The sequence below is a fragment of the Arachis stenosperma genome, chromosome 10 (assembly GCF_014773155.1).
Source record: "Arachis stenosperma cultivar V10309 chromosome 10, arast.V10309.gnm1.PFL2, whole genome shotgun sequence".
Taxonomy (NCBI): domain Eukaryota; kingdom Viridiplantae; phylum Streptophyta; class Magnoliopsida; order Fabales; family Fabaceae; genus Arachis; species Arachis stenosperma.
The window spans coordinates 72885411-72906124 of record NC_080386.1 but is presented as its reverse complement, the minus strand read 5'-3'; the positions used below and the strand labels follow the sequence as shown (position 1 = coordinate 72906124).

At 39.5% G+C, this 20714-nt stretch overlaps 1 non-coding gene across 1 annotated transcript; it reads right to left on the bottom strand.

The window, feature by feature from the left end:
* Positions 1 to 1752: 1752 nt before the first annotated feature.
* Positions 1753 to 1856, bottom strand: LOC130958826 (small nucleolar RNA R71). Its single transcript, XR_009077930.1, has one exon. It is a non-coding gene; the product is annotated as a small nucleolar RNA R71 (small nucleolar RNA).
* Positions 1857 to 20714: the final 18858 nt, after the last annotated feature.

The following is a 20714-nucleotide window of genomic DNA, read 5'->3' as shown; positions in this document are numbered from 1 at the left end:
TTGCATTTTTTGAAAATTCATGCATGTGTTCTTCATGATCTTCAAGTTGTTTTTGATAAGTCTTCTTGTTTGATCTTCGTATTTTCTTGTTTTGTGCCTTTTGTTGTTTTTCATATGCATTCTTGCATTCATAGTGTCTAAGCATTGAAAATTCCTAAGTTTGGTGTCTTGCATGTTTTTCTTTTCTTGAAAATTTTTCAAAAATAAGTCTTGATGTTCATCTTGATCTTCAAAGTGTTCTTGGTGTTCATCTTGACACTCATAGTGTTCTTGCATGCATCATTGGTTTTGATCCAAAATTTTCATGTTTTAGGTTATATTTGTGTTTTTCTCTCTCATCATTAAAAATTCAAAAAAATAAAAAAAGTATCTTTTCCTTATTTTACTCAAAATTTTCGAAATATTTGGGTTGACTTCATCAAAAATTTTTAAAATAAGTTGTTTCTTGTTAAGTCAAGTCAAGATTTAAATTTCAAAAATCTTATCTTTTCAAAATCTTTTTCAAAAATCAAATCTTTTTCATTTTTCTTTTATATTTTCGAAAATAATTGTAAAAATTGATTTTCAAAATCTTTTTATTAATTTTATTTCATAATTTTCGAAAACTTTACTAACAATTAACGTGATTGATTAAAAAATTTGAAGTTTGTTACTTTCTTGTTAAGAAAGGTTCAATCTTTAAATTCTAGAATCATATCTTTTAGTTTCTTGTTAGTCAAGTAATCAATTTTAATTTTAAAAATAAAATCTTTTCCAAAATATCTTTCTCAAATCATATTTTTTCAAAATCAATTTCAAAATCTTTTCAACTAACTAATTGACTTTTTGTTTATTTCTTATCTTTTTCAAAACTACCTAACCACTTTTCTCTCTCTAACTTTAGAAAATTCCTCACTTTTTTTCAAAATTCTTTTTAATTAACTAATTGTTTCAAATTTTAATTTTAATTTTATTTATTCTCTTAATTTTCGAAAGTCACTAACTTTTTTTTTTCAAAAATAATTTTCGAAATTCTCTCCCTCTCATCTTCTTCTATTTATTTATTCATTTACTAACTCTTCTCTTCATCTAAAAATTCGAACCCTCTCTTCTCCTCTGTGCTCGGATTTTTCTCCTCCTTCTTCTATTCTTTTCTTCTTCTACTCACATAAAGGAATCTCTATACTGTGACATAGAGAATTCCTCTTTCTTTTCTATTTTCTTCTTTTTCATATGAGCAGGAGCAAGGACAAGGACATTCTTGTTGAAGCAGATCCTAAACCTAAAAGGACTCTGAAGAAGAAGCTAAGAGAAGCTAAAGCACAACAATTCAGGGAAAATCATACAGAGAATCTCGAAAAAGAAAGAGACATGACCGAACCCAATAACAATGGTGGAGGCACAAAGAGGATACTTGGTGATTATACTACACCTACTTCCAACTTTTATGGAAGAAGCATCTCAATCCCTGCCATTGGTGCAAACAATTTTGAGCTGAAGCCTCAACTAGTTGCTTTAATGCAACAAAACTGCAAGTTTCATGGACTTTTATCAGAAGATCTCTATCAGTTTTTAACTGAGTTCTTGCAGATCTGTGATACTGTTAAGACTAATGGAGTAAATCATGAAGTCAACAGGCTCATGCTTTTCCCTTTTGCTGTAAGAGACAGAGCTAGAACATGGTTGGACTCACAACCTAAAGATAGCCTGGACTCTTGGGATAAGCTGGTCACGGCCTTCTTGGCCAAGTTCTTTCCTCCGCAAAAGCTGAGCAAGCTTAGAGTGGATGTTCAGACTTTCAAGTAAAAAGATGGTGAATCCTTCTATGAAGCTTGGGAAAGATACAAGCAGTTGACCAAAAAGTGTCCTTCTGGCATGCTTTCAGAGTGGACCATTTTAGATATATTCTATGATGGTCTATCTAAGCTTTCTAAGATGTCACTAGACCATTCTGCAGGTGGATCCATTCACCTAAAGAAAACTCCTGCAGAAGCTCAAGAACTCATTGACATGGTTGCAAATAACCAATTCATGTACACCTCTGAGAGAAATCCTGTGAGTAATGGGACACCTCAGAGGAAGGGAGTTCTTGAAATTGATGCTCTGAATGCCATATTGGCTTAGAACAAAATGTTGACTCAACAAGTCAACATGATTTCTCAAAGTCTGAATGGATGGAAAAATGCATCCAACAATACTAAAGTGGCATCTTCTGAAGAAGAAGCTTATGATCTTGAGAACCCTACAATGGCAGATGTGAATTAAATGGGTGAACTTTATGGAAACACCTATAATTCCTCATGGAGAAATCATCCAAATTTCTTATGAAAGGATCAACAAAAGCCTCAACAAGGCTTTAATAATGGTGGAAGAAACAGGTTTAGTAATAGCAAGCCTTTTCTATCATCTTCTCAGCAATAGACCGAGAATTCTGAGCAGAGCCACTCTAGCTTAGCAAACATAGTCTCTGATCTATCTAAGGCCACTTTAAGTTTCATGAGTGAAAAAAGGTCATCCATTAGAAATTTGGAGGCACAAGTGGGCCAGCTGAGTAAGAAAATAACTGAAACTCCTCCTAATACTCTTCCAAGCAATACAGAAGAGAATCCAAAAAGAGAGTGCAAGGCCATTGATATTATCAATATGGCCGTATTCAAAGAGAAAGGGGAGGATGTGAACCCCAACGAGGAAGACCTCGTGGGATGTTCCCCAGACAGAAAGGAGTTCCCTATTGAGGATCTAAAGGAATCTGAGGCTCATATAGAGACCATAGAGATTCCATTAAACTTTCTTCTGCCATTCATGAGCTCTGAGAACTACTCTTCCTCTGAAGAGGATGAAGATGTAACTGAAGAGCAAGTTACTCAATATCTAAGAGCCATCATGAAGCTGAATGCCAAGTTGTTTGGTAATGAAACTTGGAAAGGTGAACCTCCCTTGCTCATTAGTGAACTAGATACATGGGTTCAGTAAACTCTACCTCAAAAGAAACAAGATCCTGGTAAATTCCTAATACCATGTACCATAGGCACCATGACCTTTGAGAAGGCTCTGTGTGATCTGGGGTCAGGTATAAATCTTATGCCCTTCTCTGTAATGGAGAAACTGGGGATCTTTGAGGTACAAGCTGCAAGAATCTCATTATAGATGGCAGACAAGTCAAGAAAACAAGCTTATGGATTGGTAGAGGACGTGTTAGTGAAGGTTAAAGGCCTTTACATCCCTGCTGATTTCATAATCTTAGACACTGGAAAGGATGATAATCAATCCATCATTCTTGGAAGACCCTTCCTAGCCACAGCAGGAGCTGTGATTGATGTTGACAGAGGAGAGCTAGTCCTTCAATTGAATGGGGACTACCTTGTGTTTAAAGCTCAATGATCTTCCTCTGCAAGCATGGAAAAGAGGCACGATAAGCTTCTCTCAATACAGAGTCAAACAAAGCCCCCACAGTCAAACTCTAAGTTTGGTGTTGGGAGGCCACAACCAAACTCTAAGTTTGGTGTTGAACCCATACATTCAAACTCTAAGTTTGGTGTTGGGAGGTCCCAACAATGCTTTGAACATCTGTGAATCTCCATGAGAGCACACTATCAAGTTATTGACATTAAAAAAGCGCTTATTGGGAGGCAACCCAAATTTTATTTATCTATATTTCTATTATTTTTTTATGTTTTATTAGGTTTATGATCATGTGGAGTCACAAAACAATTGCAAAAATTAAAAACAGAATAAAAAATAGCAGAAGAAAAAGCACACCCTGGAGGAAGAGCTTACTGGCGTTTAAACGCCAGTAAGGAGCATCTGGCTGGCGTTTAATGCCAGAACAGAGCATGAAGCTGGCGTTGAATGCGAGAAACAAGCAGCAGTCTGGCATTTAAATGCCAGGATTGCACCCTGAGGAAAGCTGGCATTAAATGCCAGAAACAAGCAGCAAAGTGGCGTTTAACGCCAGAAACAAGCATAGAGCTGGCGTTCAACGCCAGAAACAAGCATCAGTCTGGTGTTAAACGCCAGGATTGCATACAGAGAGCATTTTACATGCCTAAAGGGTGCATGGATGAGAAATTTTTGACACCTCAGGATCTGTGGACCCCACAGGATCACCTCAGGATCTGTGGACCCCACAGGATCCCCACCGACCTTCTCCCTCTCTCTCACACCTTTTCATAACACTCTTCCCCAAACATCATTCACCAATCACCTCAATCACTCTTTCCCATCACCTCTTCACCACTCACATCCATCCACTCTTCCCTATTAACCCCACCTACCTTCAAATTCAAAATCTCTTTCCCACCTAAACCCACCCTAAATGACCGAACCCTAACCCCTCTACCTCCACTATATAAACCCCCCATCCTTCTTCATTTTCACACAACACCACCCTTTCTTCTCCCTCTTGGCCGAAACATACACCACTCTCCCTCTCCTTCATCTCTTCTTCTTCTTCATTTATTCTTTCTTCTTTTGCTCGAGGACGAGCAACATTCTAAGTTTGGTGTGGTAAAAGTATAGCTTTTTTGTTTTTTCATAACCATTGATGGCACCTAAGGCCGGAGAATCCTCTAGAAAGAGGAAAGAGAAGACAAAAGCTTCCACCTCTGAGTCATGGGAGATGGAGAGATTCATCTCAAAAGCCCATCAAGACCACTTCTATGAAGTTGTGGCCAAGAAGAAGGTAATCTCTGAGGTCCCTTTCATGCTCAAGAAAAATGAGTATCCGGAGATCCGACATGAGATCCAAAGAAGAGGTTGGGAATTTCTTACCAACCCCATTCAACAAGTTAGAATCTTAATGGTTCAAGAGTTCTATGCCAATGCATGGATCACTTGGAACCATGATCAAAGTATGAATCTGAATCCAAAGAACTATCTTACAATGGTTCGGGGGAAATGCTTCGATTTCAGTCCGGAAAATGTAAGGTTGGCATTTAACTTGCCTATGATACAAGAAGATGCACGCCCTTACACTAGAAGGGTCAACTTTGATCAAAGGTTGGACCAAGTCCTCATGGACATATGTGTGGAAGGAGCTCAATGGAAAAGAGACTCAAAAGGCAAGCCGATTCAATTGAGAAGACTGGACCTTAAGCTGGTGGCTAGAGGATGGTTGGAGTTCATCCAACGCTCCATCATCCCCACTAGCAACTGATCTGAAGTGACTGTGGATCGGGCCATCATGATCCATAGCATCGTGATTGGAGAGGAAGTAGAAGTTCATGAAGTCATCCCTCTAGAACTCTACAAAGTAGCTGAAAAGCCCTCCACCTTGGCAAGCTAGCTTTTCCTCATCTTATTTTCCATCTATGCAACTTAGCTGAAGTTGTCGTAGAAGGAGACATCCCCATTGAAGAGGACAAGCCCATCACTAAGAAGAGGATGGAGCAAACAAGAGAGCCCATTCATTGATCTCAAGAGATGCATGAGGAAGCTCATCATCAAGAAATCTCTGAGATGCCTCAAGGGATGCAGTTTCCTCCAAACAACTATTGGGAACAACTCAACACTTCTCTAGAAGGATTGAGTCATGAGATGAACCAATTAAGGGTGGAACACCAAGAGCACTCCATCATTCTTAATGAGATTAGAGAAGATCAAAGAGCTATGAGGGAGGAGCAACAAAGGCAAGGAAGAGACATAGAGGAGCTCAAGGACACCATTGGTCCTTCAAGAAGAAGGCGCCACAATCACTAAGGTGGACTCATTCCTTAACTTTCTTGTTCTTATCTCTCTATTTTTTTTTCGGTTTTTTGAGCTTCATGTTTATCTATGTTTGTGTCTCTTTTACGTGATCATTAGTGTCTATTGTCTATGTCTTAAGGCTATGAATAATTCCATGAATCCTTCACCTTTCTTAAATGAAAAATGTTTCTAATACAAAAGAACAAGAAGTACATGAGTTTCGAATTCATCCTTGAAATTAGTTTAATTATATTGATGTGGTGACAATACTTTTTGTTTTCTAAATGAATGCTTGAACAGTGCATATTTTTGATCTTGTTGTTTATGAATGTTAAAATTGTTGGCTCTTGAATGAATGATGAAAAAGAGAAATGCTATTGATGATCCAAAAAATCATAAAATTGATTCTTGAAGCAAGAAAAAGCAGTGAATAACAAAAGCTTGTGAAAAAAGGGCAAAAAATTATATATATATATATATATATATATATATATATATATATAAAAGAAAAAAGAAAAAGCAAGCAGAAAAAGCCAATAGCCCTTAAAACCAAAAGGCAAGGGTAAAAAGGATCCAAGGCTTTGAGCATCAATGGATAGGAGGGCCCAAGGAAATAAAATCCAGGTCTAAGCGGCTAAATCAAGCTGTCCCTAACCATGTGCTTGTGGCATGAAGGTCCAAGTGAAAAGCTTGAGACTGAGTGGTTAAAGTCGTGATCCAAAGCAAAAAGAGTGTGCTTAAGAGCTCTGGACACCTCTAACGGGGGACTTTAGCAAAGCTGAGTCACAATATGAAAAGGTTCACCCAGTCATGTGTTTGTGGCATTTATGTATCCGGTGGTAATACTGGAAAACAAAGTGCTTAGGGCCACAGCCAAAACTCATAAAAGTAGCTGTGTTCAAGAATCAACATACTTAACTAGGAGAATTAATAACACTATCTGAACTCTGAGTTCCTATGGATGCCAATAATTCTAAACTTCAAAGGATAAAGTGAGTTGCCAAACCTGTTCAGAAGTAAAAAGCTACAAGTCTCGCTCATTTAATTAAGACTAATATTCATTGATATTTTGGAATTTATAGTATATTCTCTTCTTTTTATTCTAATTGATTTTCAGTTGCTTGGAGACAAACAACAATTTAAGTTTGGTGTTGTGATGAGCGGATAATTTATATGCTTTTTGGCATTATTTTTAAGTAGTTTTTAGTAGCATCTAGCTACTTTTAAGGATGTTTTCATTAGTTTTTATGCTAAATTCACATTTCTGGACTTTACTATGAGTTTGTGTATTTTTCTGTGATTTCAGGTAATTTCTAACTGAAATTGAGGGACCTGAGCAAAACTCTGATAAAAGGCTGACAAAGGACTGCTGATGTTGTTGGATTCTGACCTCCCTGCACTCGAAATGGATTTTTTGGAGCTCCAGAACTCCAAATGGCGCGTTCTCAATTGAGTTGGAAAGTAGACATCCAGAGCTTTTCAACAATATATAATAGTCCATACTTTATTTGAGATTTGATGATACAAACTGGCGCTCAACGCCAGTTCCACACTGCATTCTGGAGTCAAACGCCAGAAACATGTCAAGAACCAGAGTTGAACGCCAAAAACACATTACAACTTGGCGTTCAACTGCAAGAGAAGCCTCTGCACGTGTAAAGTTCAAGCTCAGCCCAAGCACACACCAAGTGGGCCCCGGAACTGGATTTCTGCATCAATTACTTACTTATGTAAACCCTAGTAGCTAGTTTAGTATAAATAGAACTTTTAACTATTGTACTAGGTGTCTTATCTTTGGATGGATCTTTAATCAGTGTATGCGATTTTAGACCTTCATGGGGGCTGGCCATTCGGCCATGCCTGGACCATCACTTATGTATTTTCAACGGTGGAGTTTCTACACACTATAGATTAAGGTGTGGAGCTCTGCTGTTCCTTGAGTATTAATGCAATTACTATTATTCTTCTATTCAATTCAGCTTATTCTTATTCTAAGATATTCGCTGCACTTCATCATGATGAATGTGATGATCCGTGACACTCATCATCATTCTCACCTATGAACACGTGCCTGATAACCACTCACGTTCTACCTTAGATCGAGCGCGTGTCTCTTAGCCTCCATTCAAAAAGATCGGAGTCTTCGTGGTATAAGCTAGAATTATTGGCGGCCATTCCTAAGATCCGGAAAGTCTAAACCTTGTCTGTGGTATTCTAAGTAGGATCTGAGTTGGGATGATTGTGACGAGCTTCAAACTCGCGAGTGTTGGGCATAGTGACAGACGCAAAAGAATCATTGGATTCTATTCCAACATGATCAAGAATCGATAGATGATTAGTCGTGCTGTGACAAAGTATTTGGACCATTTTCATTGAGAGGATGGGAAGTAGCCATTGACAACGGTGACGCCCTACATACAGCTTGCCATAGAAAGGAGTAAGAATGATTGGATGAAAGCAGTAGGAATGCAGAGATTCAGAAGGAACAAAGCATCTCCATACACTTATCTTAAATTCCCACCAATGATTTACATAAGTATCTCCATCTCCATTTTATGTTTTATTTATCTTTCTATTCGAAAACCATTATAACCATTTGAATCCGCCTAACTGAGATTTACAAGATGACTATAGCTTGCTTCACACCAACAATCTCCGTGGGATCGACCCTTACTCACGTAAGGTTTATTACTTGGACGACCCAGTGCACTTGCTGGTTAGTTGTACGAAGTTGTGACAAAGTGTGATTGACGTTTGAGAGCTCCAAATCTTTGGCACCATTGTTGATGATCACAATTTCGTGCACCAGGCCACGCATATGCGTAGGGGACGCGTGCGCGTGGTGCTTGCGAAAATGGGGATCGACGCATACCTGTTAGGGACGTGTACGCATGAAATAGATAAAATGGAAGGTGATGCATATGCGTGAGGGACGCATACGCGCGAAAGGCAAAATTATGGAGATTGTGCGTTCGCACCATGTGTGCGAACGCCACAGGCAGAGGGCTTGAATTGAAGTGTGCCCACGCACAGAAAGGCAAAATTTTTTTTGAGATATGAAACATCAAAATTTGATATCTGTGCATACGCACACAGGTCCGTGCGCACGCACAGAGTGCAAAAAGAAGGGGGATGTGGATGCACAAGGTGTGCGAATGCTCCCAGCAGAAGGTGTGCAAAGAGGTGTGCGTACACACAGCTGGGTGTGTGCGCACAAGGTGCAAAAATTGGGGCATGTGTGCGTACGCACAGGGTTGTGCGCACGCACATGCTCTATTTTTTTAAAAAAATCTTAGAGCTCTAAGGCACCAAACTTGAGCTCAACAAAAGGGTTTCAACCCCAAAACATCCAACGTTGCACAACCACATTATCCAAACTAAAATTTAACCTAAGTAAGCTTGAAATTAAACTAAACATAAGCTATCTACAAGAAACAAAATGCAATGAATTAAAACTATGTACAAAGAGAGGGTTAGAAAGGTGTTACCATGGTGGGGTGTCTCCCACCTAGTACTTTTATTTATTGTCTTTAAGTTAGACAATTGGGAGAGCCTTTGCTTTGGTGGCTTGTGCTTAACTTCCCCACAAATGCTTGAATTTCTAATGTCCTCCGGGATCCCAATCCTAACCATTAACAAAAACAAAAGACAACCAAAGAGCAAGCTATTTACATATTAACATATTTACAATAGCCAATAACATAACACCATTGCAACTCCCCGGCAACAGTGCCAAAAACTTGATGATGGCTGAAAGTGGGTTAAAAATTTTTCTCAAAATAGAATTGGCGTTGCAGGTATAGTTCCAAATCCACAATCAACCAACATCAAAGTTTAAAATAAAGGATTGTCACAAACAACACAAAATAACCAGGATTTTAAAATTCCAGGTCATTCTCCCCAGGAGTTGTAATTAAGTGTCATGTTATTGGCTATGAGATCAAGGGGTTTGAGATTGCAATAAATTAAAATGCAAGAAATTAAATAAGCATGCAAGGGAATTAAAGCTCAAAGCAAGTAAATCAAAAATGGAATTCAAGTGGCAAAGAGGACTTTTGGCAAGGATTGGGGAATTGAGAATTCTTATCCTAGTCATTGACCACAAACATGGTAATTGCATAGAATTAATCCCAATTAGTCTATCCTAACATCGAGGACAAGTCAAAAGGGCATAATTGATCTCAATCCATAAGTCCTATTCAACTCACTAATTAACTTAGTGAAAGACTAGCGTCAATGGAAACCAAACCAGTTAACAATCCTAACATAATGTGGAATGGACATCCATAACTCAAGTTCACCTAATTACCCAATTCCAAGTCAAGAGTGTGAGAAACTATACAAAAGTTAAAAGAGACATTTTATCAAATACCTAGCATGCATAAAGAGAAAAAGATCATAAATTGCAATAAAAATAAATTCTATAACTATCAATTGCAAAAAAATGATAATAACAACTGATGAGCGGATAATTTATACGCTTTTTGGCATTGTTTTTAGTATATTTTTAGTATGATTTAGTTAGTTTTTAGTATATTTTTATTAGTTTTTAATTAAAATTCACTTTTCTGGACTTTACTATGAGTTTGTGTGTTTTTCTGTGATTTCAGGTATTTTCTGGCTGAAATTGAGGGACCTGAGCAAAAATCTGATTCAGAGACTGAAAAGGACTGCAGATGCTGTTGGATTCTGACCTCTCTGCACTCGAAGTGGATTTTCTGGAGCTACAGAAGCCCAATTGGCGCGCTCTCAACGGCGTTGGAAATTAGACATCCTGGGCTTTCCAGCAATATATAATAGTTCATACTTTGCCCAAGATTTGATGGCCCAAACTGGCGTTCAAAGTCACCCTCAGAATTCCCAGCGTTAAACGCCGGAACTGGCACCAAAGTGGGAGTTAAACGCCCAAACTGGCACAAAAGCTGGCGTTTAACTCCAAAAAGAGTCTCTACACGAAAATGCTTCAATGCTCAGCCCAAGCACACACCAAGTGGGCCCGGAAGTGGATTTTTATGTCATTTACTCATCTTTGTATTTCTTAAGCTACTAGTTCCCTATAAATAGGACCTTTTACTATTGTATTTTCATCTTGGTTTTTCTGGTTCCCTCTCTGGGACCGAAGCCAATGATCACTATTGTTCTTATGTATTTTCAACGGTGGAGTTTCTACACACCATAGATTAAGGTGTGGAGCTCTGCTGTACCTCGAGTATTAATACAATTACTATTGTTCTTCTATTCAATTCCGCTTGTTCTTGTTCCAAGATATCACTTGTTCTTCAACTTGATGAATGTGATGATCCGTGACACTCATCATCATTCTCACCTATGAACGTGTGACTGACAACCACCTCCGTTCTACCTTAGATTGGGTGAATATCTCTTGGATTCCTGATACACGATGCATGGTTGATCGCCTGACAACCGAGCGCTCGCCTGACAAACGAGCCAGCCATTCCGTGAGATCAGAGTCTTCGTGGTATAGGCCAGAACTGATGGTGGCATTCAAGAGAATCCGGAAGGTCTAAACCTTGTCTGTGGTATTCTGAGTAGGATTCAATGATTGAATGACTGTGACGTGCTTCAAACTCGCGATTGTAGGGCGTTAGTGACAGACGCAAAAGAATCACTGGATTCTATTCTGACATGATCGAGAATCGACAGCTGGATAGCCGTGCCGTGACAGAGTGCGTTGAACATTTCCACTGAGAGGATGGGAGGTAGCCACTGACAACGGTGAAACCCTTGCATAAGCTTGCCATGGAAAGGAGTAAGAAGGATTAGATGAAGACAGTAGGAAAGCAGAGAGACGGAAGGGACAAAGCATCTCCATTCGCTTATCTGAAGTTCTTACCAATGAATTGCATAAGTATCTCTATCTTTATCTTTTATTCATATATCATCCATACCCATTTGAGTCTGCCTGACTAAGATTTACAAGGTGACCATAGCTTGCTTCATACCAACAATCTCCATGGGATCGACCCTTACTCGCGTAAGGTTTATTACTTGGACGACTCAGTGCACTTGCTGGTTAGTTGTGCGGAGTTGTGATAAAGAGTTGAGATTGCAATGAGCGTACCATGTTGATGACGCCATTGATGATCACAATTTCGTGCACCAAGTTTTTGGCGCCGTTGCCGGGGATTGTTTCGAGTATGGACAACTGACGGTTCATCTTGTTGCTTAGATTAGGTATTTTTCAGAGTTCTTAAGAATGAATTCTAGTGTTTCAAGGTGATGTTCTTATCATCACCAAAGCTGATTGATTCTCATCAATTTAGCTCTTGAATGCAATGTCCTGCTGAAGCTTGGCTATCCATGTCTAATTCCTTTAGACTAAAGCTTTAGACTAACATTGCATGATTCCTGGAATTCTCATTAAGAATTTTGATACCTTTATTTTCTTTTTCACTTAATTTTCGAAAAAACCAAAAAAAAAATTACAAAATCATAAAAACCAAAAATATTTATGTTTCTTGTTCAGTCTAGTGTCTCATTTTAAGTTTGGTGTCTTGCATGCATTGTTTATTTGATCTTGGTTCTATTTTCAAGTCAATAGTACAGGGAACTGAAGATTCAGTACATGCAGCAGATGAATTATACAGAAAAAGCTGGGCATTCCAAACGCCCAGTGAAGAAGGACAGACTGGCGTTTAAACGCCAGCCAGGGTACCTGGCTGGGCGTTTAACGCCCAAAAAGGTAGTGCGTTGGGCGTTAAACGCCAGAATGTGTACCATTCTGGGCGTTTAACGCCAGGATGGCACAAGAGAGAAGATTCTGTTTTTGATTCATTTTTTTTTCAAGATTTCAAAGTTTTTCAAAATCAAATCTTTTTCAAATCATATCTTTCCAATCAAATCTTTTTCAAAATCAATTTCTTTCCTTTTTCAAAAATACTTGCTAACAATTAATGATTTGATTGAACAATTCAAGTATGTTGCCTTTTCTGTTGAGAGAGGTTTAATGTTTGAATCATATCTTTTCTTGTTAGGCAAGTCATTAATTTTTAAAATCAAATCTTTTTAAAATTGTTTTTCAAATCATATCTTTTTCAAAATAATTTTCAATCATATCTTTTTGATTTCTAATTTCAAAAATCTTTTTCAAAAATCACTTGATTTCTTTCCCATTTTCAGTTTTCGAAAATCAATTCAAGTTTTTCAAAATGTTTTTAAAAATTTTTTTAACTTAATTTTCGAAAAAAAAATCTTCCTCTCTTCTCACATCCTTCTATTTATGGAGTAACACTCCTCCTCAATGCACAATTCGAACTCTATCTCACTAAGTTCGAATTCTTCTACCTCTTCCTTCTATTTTTCTGTTCCTCTGACACCTCAAGGAATCTCTATACTGTGACATAGAGGATTCCATATTTTCTTGTTCTCTTCTCTTTCATATGAGCAGGAACAAAGACAAAGGCATTCTTGTTGAAGCTGACCCTGAACCTGAAAGGACCTTGAAGCGAAAGCTAAGAGAAGCTAAGGCACAACTCTCTGTAGAGGACCTAACAGAAATCTTCAAAGAAGAAGAACCCATGGCAGCCGAAAATAACAACAATGCCAACAATGCAAGGAAGGTGCTGGGTGACTTTACTGCACCTACTCCCGACTTCTATGGGAGAAGCATCTCTATCCCTGCCATTGGAGCAAACAACTTTGAGCTTAAGCCTCAATTAGTTTCTCTAATGCAACAGAATTGCAAGTTCCATGGACTTCCATTGGAAGATCCTCATCAGTTTTTAGCTGAATTCTTGCAAATCTGTGACACTGTCAAGACTAATGGGGTTGACCCTGAGGTCTACAGACTTATGCTATTCCCTTTTGCTGTAAGAGACAGAGCTAGGACATGGTTGGACTCACAACCTAAAGAAAGCCTGAACTCTTGGGAAAAGCTAGTCAATGCCTTCTTCGTAAAGTTCTTTCCACCTTAAAAATTGAGTAAGCTTAGAGTGGAAGTCCAAACCTTCAGACAGAAGGAAGGAGAATCCTTCTATGAAGCTTGGGAAAGATACAAACAACTGATCAGAAAGTGTCCCTCTGACATGCTTTCTGAATGGAGCATCATAGGTATTTTCTATGATGGTCTCTCTGAACTATCCAAGATGTCTTTGGATAGCTCTGCTGGAGGATCTCTTCATCTGAAGAAGACGCCTACAGAAGCTCAAGAACTAATTGAAATGGTTGCAAATAACCAATTCATGTACACTTCTGAAAGGAATCCTGTGAACAATGGGACAAATCAGAAGAAAGGAGTTCTTGAGATTGATACTCTGAATGCCATATTAGCTCAGAACAAGATATTGACTCAGCAAGTCAATTTGATTTCTCAAAGTCTGTCTGGAATGCAAAATGCACCTGGCAGTACTAAGGATGCTTCATCTGAAGAAGAAGCTTATGATCCTGAGAACCCTTCAATGGAAGAGGTGAATTACATGGGAGAACCCTATGGAAACACCTATAATTCTTCATGGAGAAATCATCCAAATTTCTCATGGAAGGATCAACAGAGACCTCAACAAGGTTTCAACAACAATAATGGTGGAAGAAACAGGTTTAGCAATGGCAAGCCTTTTCCATCATCTTCTCAGCAACAGACAGAGAATTCTAAGCAGAGCCACTCTGACTTAGCAACTATGGTCTCTGATCTAATCAAAACCACTCAAAATTTCATGACTGAAACAAGGTCCTCCATTAGGAATTTAGAGGCACAAGTGGGACAGCTGAGCAAGAAAATTACTGAACTCCCTCCTAGTACTCTTCCAAGCAATACAGAAGAAAATCCAAAAGGAGAGTGCAAGGCCATCAACATGGCCAAATTTGGAGAGGAAGGAGAGGCAGTGAACGCCACTGAGGGAGACCTCAATGGGTGTCCACTGGCCTCCAATGAGTTCCCCAATGAGGAACCGTGGGAATCTGAGGCTCAAAATGAGACCATAGAGATTCCACTGGACTTACTTCTGCCATTCATGAGCTCTGATGAGTATTCTTCCTCTGAAGAGGATGAGTATGTCACTGAAGAGCAAGTTGCTAAATACCTTGGAGCAATCATGAAGCTAAATGACAAGTTATTTGGTAATGAGACTTGGGAGAACGAACCTCCTTTGCTCACCAAAGAACTGGATGACTTGTCTAGGCAGAAATTACCTCAAAAGAGACAAGATCCTGGGAAGTTTTCACTACCTTGTACCATAGGCACCATGACCTTCAAGAAGGCTCTGTGTGACTTAGGGTCAAGTGTAAACCTCATGCCTTTCTCTGTAATGGAGAAGCTAGGGATCTCTGAGGTACAAGCTGCAAGAATCTCACTAGAGATGGCAGACAATTCAAAGAAACAAGTCTATGGACTTGTAGAGAATGTTCTGGTAAAAGTTGAAGACCATTACATCCCTACTGATTTCATAGTCCTAGAGACTGGGAAGTGCATGGATGAATCCATCATCCTTGGCAGACCCTTCCTAGCCACAGCAAAGGCTGTGATTGATGTTGATAGAGGTGAACTGATCATTCAAGTGAATGAGGAATCCTTTGTGTTTAAGGCTCAAGGATATCCCTCTGTCACCATGGAGAGGAAGCATGAAGAGCTTCTCTCAAAACAGAGTCAAACAGAGCCCCCACAGTCAAACTCTAAGTTTGGTGTTGGGAGGCCACAACCAAACTCTAAGTTTGGTGTTGAACCCCCACATTCAAACTCTAAGTTTGGTGTTGGGAGGTTCCAACATTGCTCTGAGCATTTGTGAGGCTCCATGAGAGCCCACTGTCAAGCTACTGACATTAAAGAAGCGCTTGTTGGGAGGCAACCCAATGTTATTTTTTCCTTTGTTATTTTATGTTTTCTGTAGGTTGATGATCATGAGAAGTCACAAAATCAATTGAAAAAGCAAAAACAAAATGAAAAATAGGAAGAAAAACAGCACACCCTGGAGGAAGAACCTACTGGCGTTTAAACGCCAGTAAGGCTAGCAGATGGGCGTTTAACGCCCAGTCTGGCACCATTCTGGGCGTTTAACGCCAGAAAGGGGCACCAGACTGGCGTTAAACGCCAGAAAAGGGCAAGCACTTGGCGTTAAACGCCAGAAATGGGCACCAGCCCGGCGTTTAACGCCAGAATTGGCTCAAAACGCATTTTTGCATGCCATTTGGTGCAGGGATGACTTTTCCTTGACACCTCAGGATCTGTGGACCCCACAGGATCCCCACCAACCCCACCACCCTCTTTCTTCTTCACCCATTCACCAATCACCTCAATACCTCTTCCCCAAAAACCCTTCACCTATCCAATCCCATCTTTCTCTTCACCACTCACATCCATCCTTCATAAAACCCCACCTACCTCACCATTCAAATTTAAACCACTTTTCCTCCCAAACCCACCCATAATGGCCGAACTCTACCCCTCCCCTCACCCCTATATAAACCCATCCTCACTCCTTCATTTTCACACAACCTAAACACTACTTCTTCCCCCTTTGGTCGAACCACACAGCCTCCTCCATCTCCTCTATTTTCTTCTTCTTCTCCTCTATTCTTTCTTCTTTTGCTCGAGGACGAGCAAACCTTTTAAGTTTGGTGTGGTAAAAGCGTTGCTTTTTGTTTTTCCATAACCATTTATGGCATCCAAGGCTGGAGAAACCTCTAGAAAGAGGAAAGGGAAGGCAAAAGCTTCCACCTCCGAGTCATGGGAGATGGAGAGATTCATCTCAAGGGTGCATCAAGACCACTTCTATGAAGTTGTGGCCTTAAAGAAGGTGATCCCCGAGGTCCCTTTCAAACTCAAAAAGAGTGAATATCCGGAGATCCGACATGAGATTCGAAGAAGAGGTTGGGAAGTTCTCACCAACCCCATTCAACAAGTCGGAATCTTAATGGTTCAAGAGTTCTATGCCAATGCATGGATCACCAAGAACCATGATCAAAGTGTGAACCCGGACCCAAAGAATTGGCTTACAATGGTTCGGGGGAAATACTTAGATTTTAGTCCGGAAAATGTGAGGTTGGCATTCAACTTGCCCATGATGCAAGGAGATGAACATCCTTACACAAGAAGGGTCAACTTTGATCAAAGGTTGGACCAAGTCCTCACTGACATTTGTGAAGAGGGCGCCCAATGGAAGAGAGATTCAAGAGGGAAGCCGGTTCAACTAAGAAGGCATGACCTCAAGCCCGTGGCTAGAGGATGGTTGGAGTTTATCCAACGCTCAATCATTCCCACTAGCAACCGGTCCGAAGTTACTCTAGACCGGGCCATCATGATTCATAGCATCATGATTGGAGAGGAAGTGGAAGTTCATGAGGTTATAGCCCAAGAACTCTATAAGGTGGCGGACAAGTCCTCTACCTTAGCAAGGTTAGCCTTTCCTCATCTCATTTGTCACCTCTGTTATTCAGTAGGAGTTGACATAGAAAGAGACATCCTCATTGATGAGGACAAGCCCATCACTAAGAAAAGGATGGAGCAAACAAGAGACCCCTCTCATCATGAGATCCCTGAGATGCCTCAAGGGATGCACTTTCCTCCACAAGACTATTGGGAGCAAATTAACACCTCCCTAGGAGAATTGAGTTCCAACATGGGACAACTAAGGGTGGAGCACCAAGAACATTCCATCCTCCTCCATGAAATTAGAGAAGATCAAAGAATCATGAGAGAGGAGCAACAAAGACAAGGAAGAGACATTGAGGAGCTCAAGCACTCCATAAGATCTTCAAGCGGAAGAACAAGCCGTCATCACTGAGGTGGACCCGTTCTTTATTTTCTTGTTTTTCGAGTTTTCATGCTTATGTTTATCCATGTTTATGTCTTATGATCATTAGTGTCTTAGTGTCTACGCCTTAAAGTTATGAATGTCCTATGAATCCATCACCTTTCTTAAATAAACAATGTTCTTAATTGAAAAAGAGAAGAATTGCATGAATTTTGAATTTTATAACAGATTAATTATTTTGATGTGGTGGCAACACTTTTGTTTTCTGAATGTATGCTTAAACAGTGCATATGTCTTTTGAATTTGTGGTTCATGAATGTTGGCTCTTGAAAGAATGATGAAAAAAGAGACATGTTACTGAGGATCTGAAAAATCATAAAAATGATTCTTAAAGCAAGAAAAAGCAGTGAATACAAAAAAAAAAGAAGGAGAAAAACGAAAAAAAAGGGAAAGAAAGAAAGAAAAAAAGAAAGAAATAAAGTTGTGATCCAAGGCAAAAAGAGTGTGCTTAAGAACCCTGGACACCTCTAATTGGGGACTCTAGCAAAGCTGAGTTACAATCTAAAAAGGTTCACCCAATTATGTGTCTGTGGCATGTATGTATCCGGTGGTAATACTGGAAGACAGAGTGCTTTGGGCCACGGCCAAGACTCATAAAGTAGCTGTGTTCAAGAATCATCATACTTAACTAGGAGAATCAATAACACTATCCGGATTCTGAGTTCCTAAAGAAGCCAATCATTCTGAATTTCAAAGGATAGAGTGAGATGCCAAAACTGTTCAGAGGCAAAAAGCTAAAAGCCCCGCTCATCTAATTAATACTGATCTTCATAGATGTTTTTGGAATTCATTACATATTCTCTTCTTTTTATCTTATTTGATTTTCAGTTACTTGGGGACAAGCAACAATTTAAGTTTGGTGTTGTGATGAGCGGATAATTTATACGCTTTTTGGCATTGTTTTTAGTATGTTTTTAGTATGATTTAGTTAGTTTTTAGTATATTTTTATTAGTTTTTAATTAAAATTCACTTTTCTGGACTTTACTATGAGTTTGTGTGTTTTTCTGTGATTTCAGGTATTTTCTGGCTGAAATTGAGGGACCTGAGCAAAAATCTGATTCAGAGACTGAAAAGGACTGCAGATGCTGTTGGATTCTGACCTACCTTCACTCGAAGTGGTTTTTCTGGAGTTACAGAAGCCCAATTGGCGCGCTCTCAACGGCGTTGGAAAGTAGACATCCTGGGCTTTCCAGCAATATATGATAGTCCATACTTTGCCCAAGATTTGATGGCCCAAACCGGCGTTCAAAGTCACCCTTAGAATTCCCAGCGTTAAACGCCGGAACTGGCACCAAAGTGGGAGTTAAACGCCCAAACTGGCACAAAAGCTGGCGTTTAACTCCAAGAAGAGTCTCTACACGAAAATACTTCAATGCTCAGCCCAAGCACACACCAAGTGGGCCCGGAAGTGGATTTTTATGTCATTTACTCATCTTTGTAATTCTTAAGCTACTAGTTCCCTATAAATAGGACCTTTTACTATTGTATTTTCAACTTGGTTTTTCTGGTTTCCTCTCTGGGACCAAAGCCAATGATCACTATTGTTCTTATGTATTTTCAACGGTGGAGTTTCTACACACCATAGATTAAGGTGTGGAGCTCTGCTGTACCTCGAGTATTAATGCAATTACTATTGTTCTTCTATTCAATTCCGCTTGTTCTTGTTCCAAGATATCACTTGTTCTTCAACTTGATGAATGTGATGATCCGTGACACTCATCATCATTCTCACCTATGAACGTGTGACTGACAACCACCTCCGTTCTACCTTAGATTGGGTGAATATCTCTTGGATTCCTGATACACGATGCATGGTTGATCGCCTGACAACCGATCGCTCGCCTGACAAACGAGCCAGCCATTCCGTGAGATCAGAGTCTTCGTGGTATAGGCCAGAACTGATGGCGGCATTCAAGAGAATCCGGAAGGTCTAAACCTTGTCTGTGGTATTCTGAGTAGGATTCAATGATTGAATGACTGTGACGTGCTTCAAACTCGCGATTGTGGGGTGTTAGTGACAGACGCAAAAGAATCACTGGATTCTATTCCGACATGATCGAGAACCGACAGCTGGATAGCCGTGCCGTAACAGGGTGCGTTGAACATTTCCACTGAGAGGATGGGAGGTAGCCACTGACAACGGTGAAACCCTTGCATAAGCTTGCCATGGAAAGGAGTAAGAAGGATTAGATGAAGACAGTAGGAAAGCAGAGAGACGGAAGGGACAAAGCATCTCCATTCGCTTATCTGAAGTTCTTACCAATGAATTGCATAAGTATCTCTATCTTTATCTTTTATTCATATATCATCCATACCCATTTGAGTCTGCCTGACTAAGATTTACAAGGTGACCATAGCTTGCTTCATACCAACAATCTCCGTGGGATCGACCCTTACTCGCGTAAGGTTTATTACTTGGACGACTCAGTGCACTTGCTGGTTAGTTGTGCGGAGTTGTGATAAAGAGTTGAGATTGCAATGAGCGTACCATGTTGATGGCGCCATTGATGATCACAATTTCGTGCACCAACAACTCAAATAAGCATTAAAGAAAAAATAAAACATCAAAATTGCATTAAATGAAATTAAAAGTAACAAGAGTGTTCATAAATATAAAAGTGGTCAAATTGAGAAATTAGCAAAAGAAATAAGATGATCAAGACAAGAGAGTAAGAAACATAAATGAAATTACATTAAAACAAGAATTAAATGCTGAAATTAAAAAGAAAGTAAACTAAAAATCCTAATTCTAGAGAGAAGAGGGAGCTTCTTGATAAATCACTATTTTATGGTTTATCTTGTGCACAATTGAGTGGATTTTATCAATCTTTCATACCCTTATTCATACAAAATGTATGGTTATACATTTGCCTTCCTGATCTAATATTATGATTGAAAACATGCTTCTTTGGCCTTAATTTTGCTAATCTAAACACTCTCTTATTACCATTCGATGCCTTGATATGTGTGTTAAGTGTTTTTAGATATTATAGGGCAGGAATGACTTAGATGATGGAAAGGAAGCATGCAAAAGTTGAAGGAATACAAGAAGTTGAAGAAATTGCTAATGTTGTCAGCCTGACCTCTTCGCATTCAATCGATCATAACTTGAGCTACAGAGGTCCAAATGAGGCGGTTCTAGTTGCGTTGGAAAGCTAACGTCCGGGGCTTCAAAATAATATATAATTTGTTATAGTGGTCGTACAGCTAGGTGACGCGCACGCGTCATTTCACACGCATGCATCGTTTTGCAGAAAATCAGCGTGGCATAAATCGCAACCAGC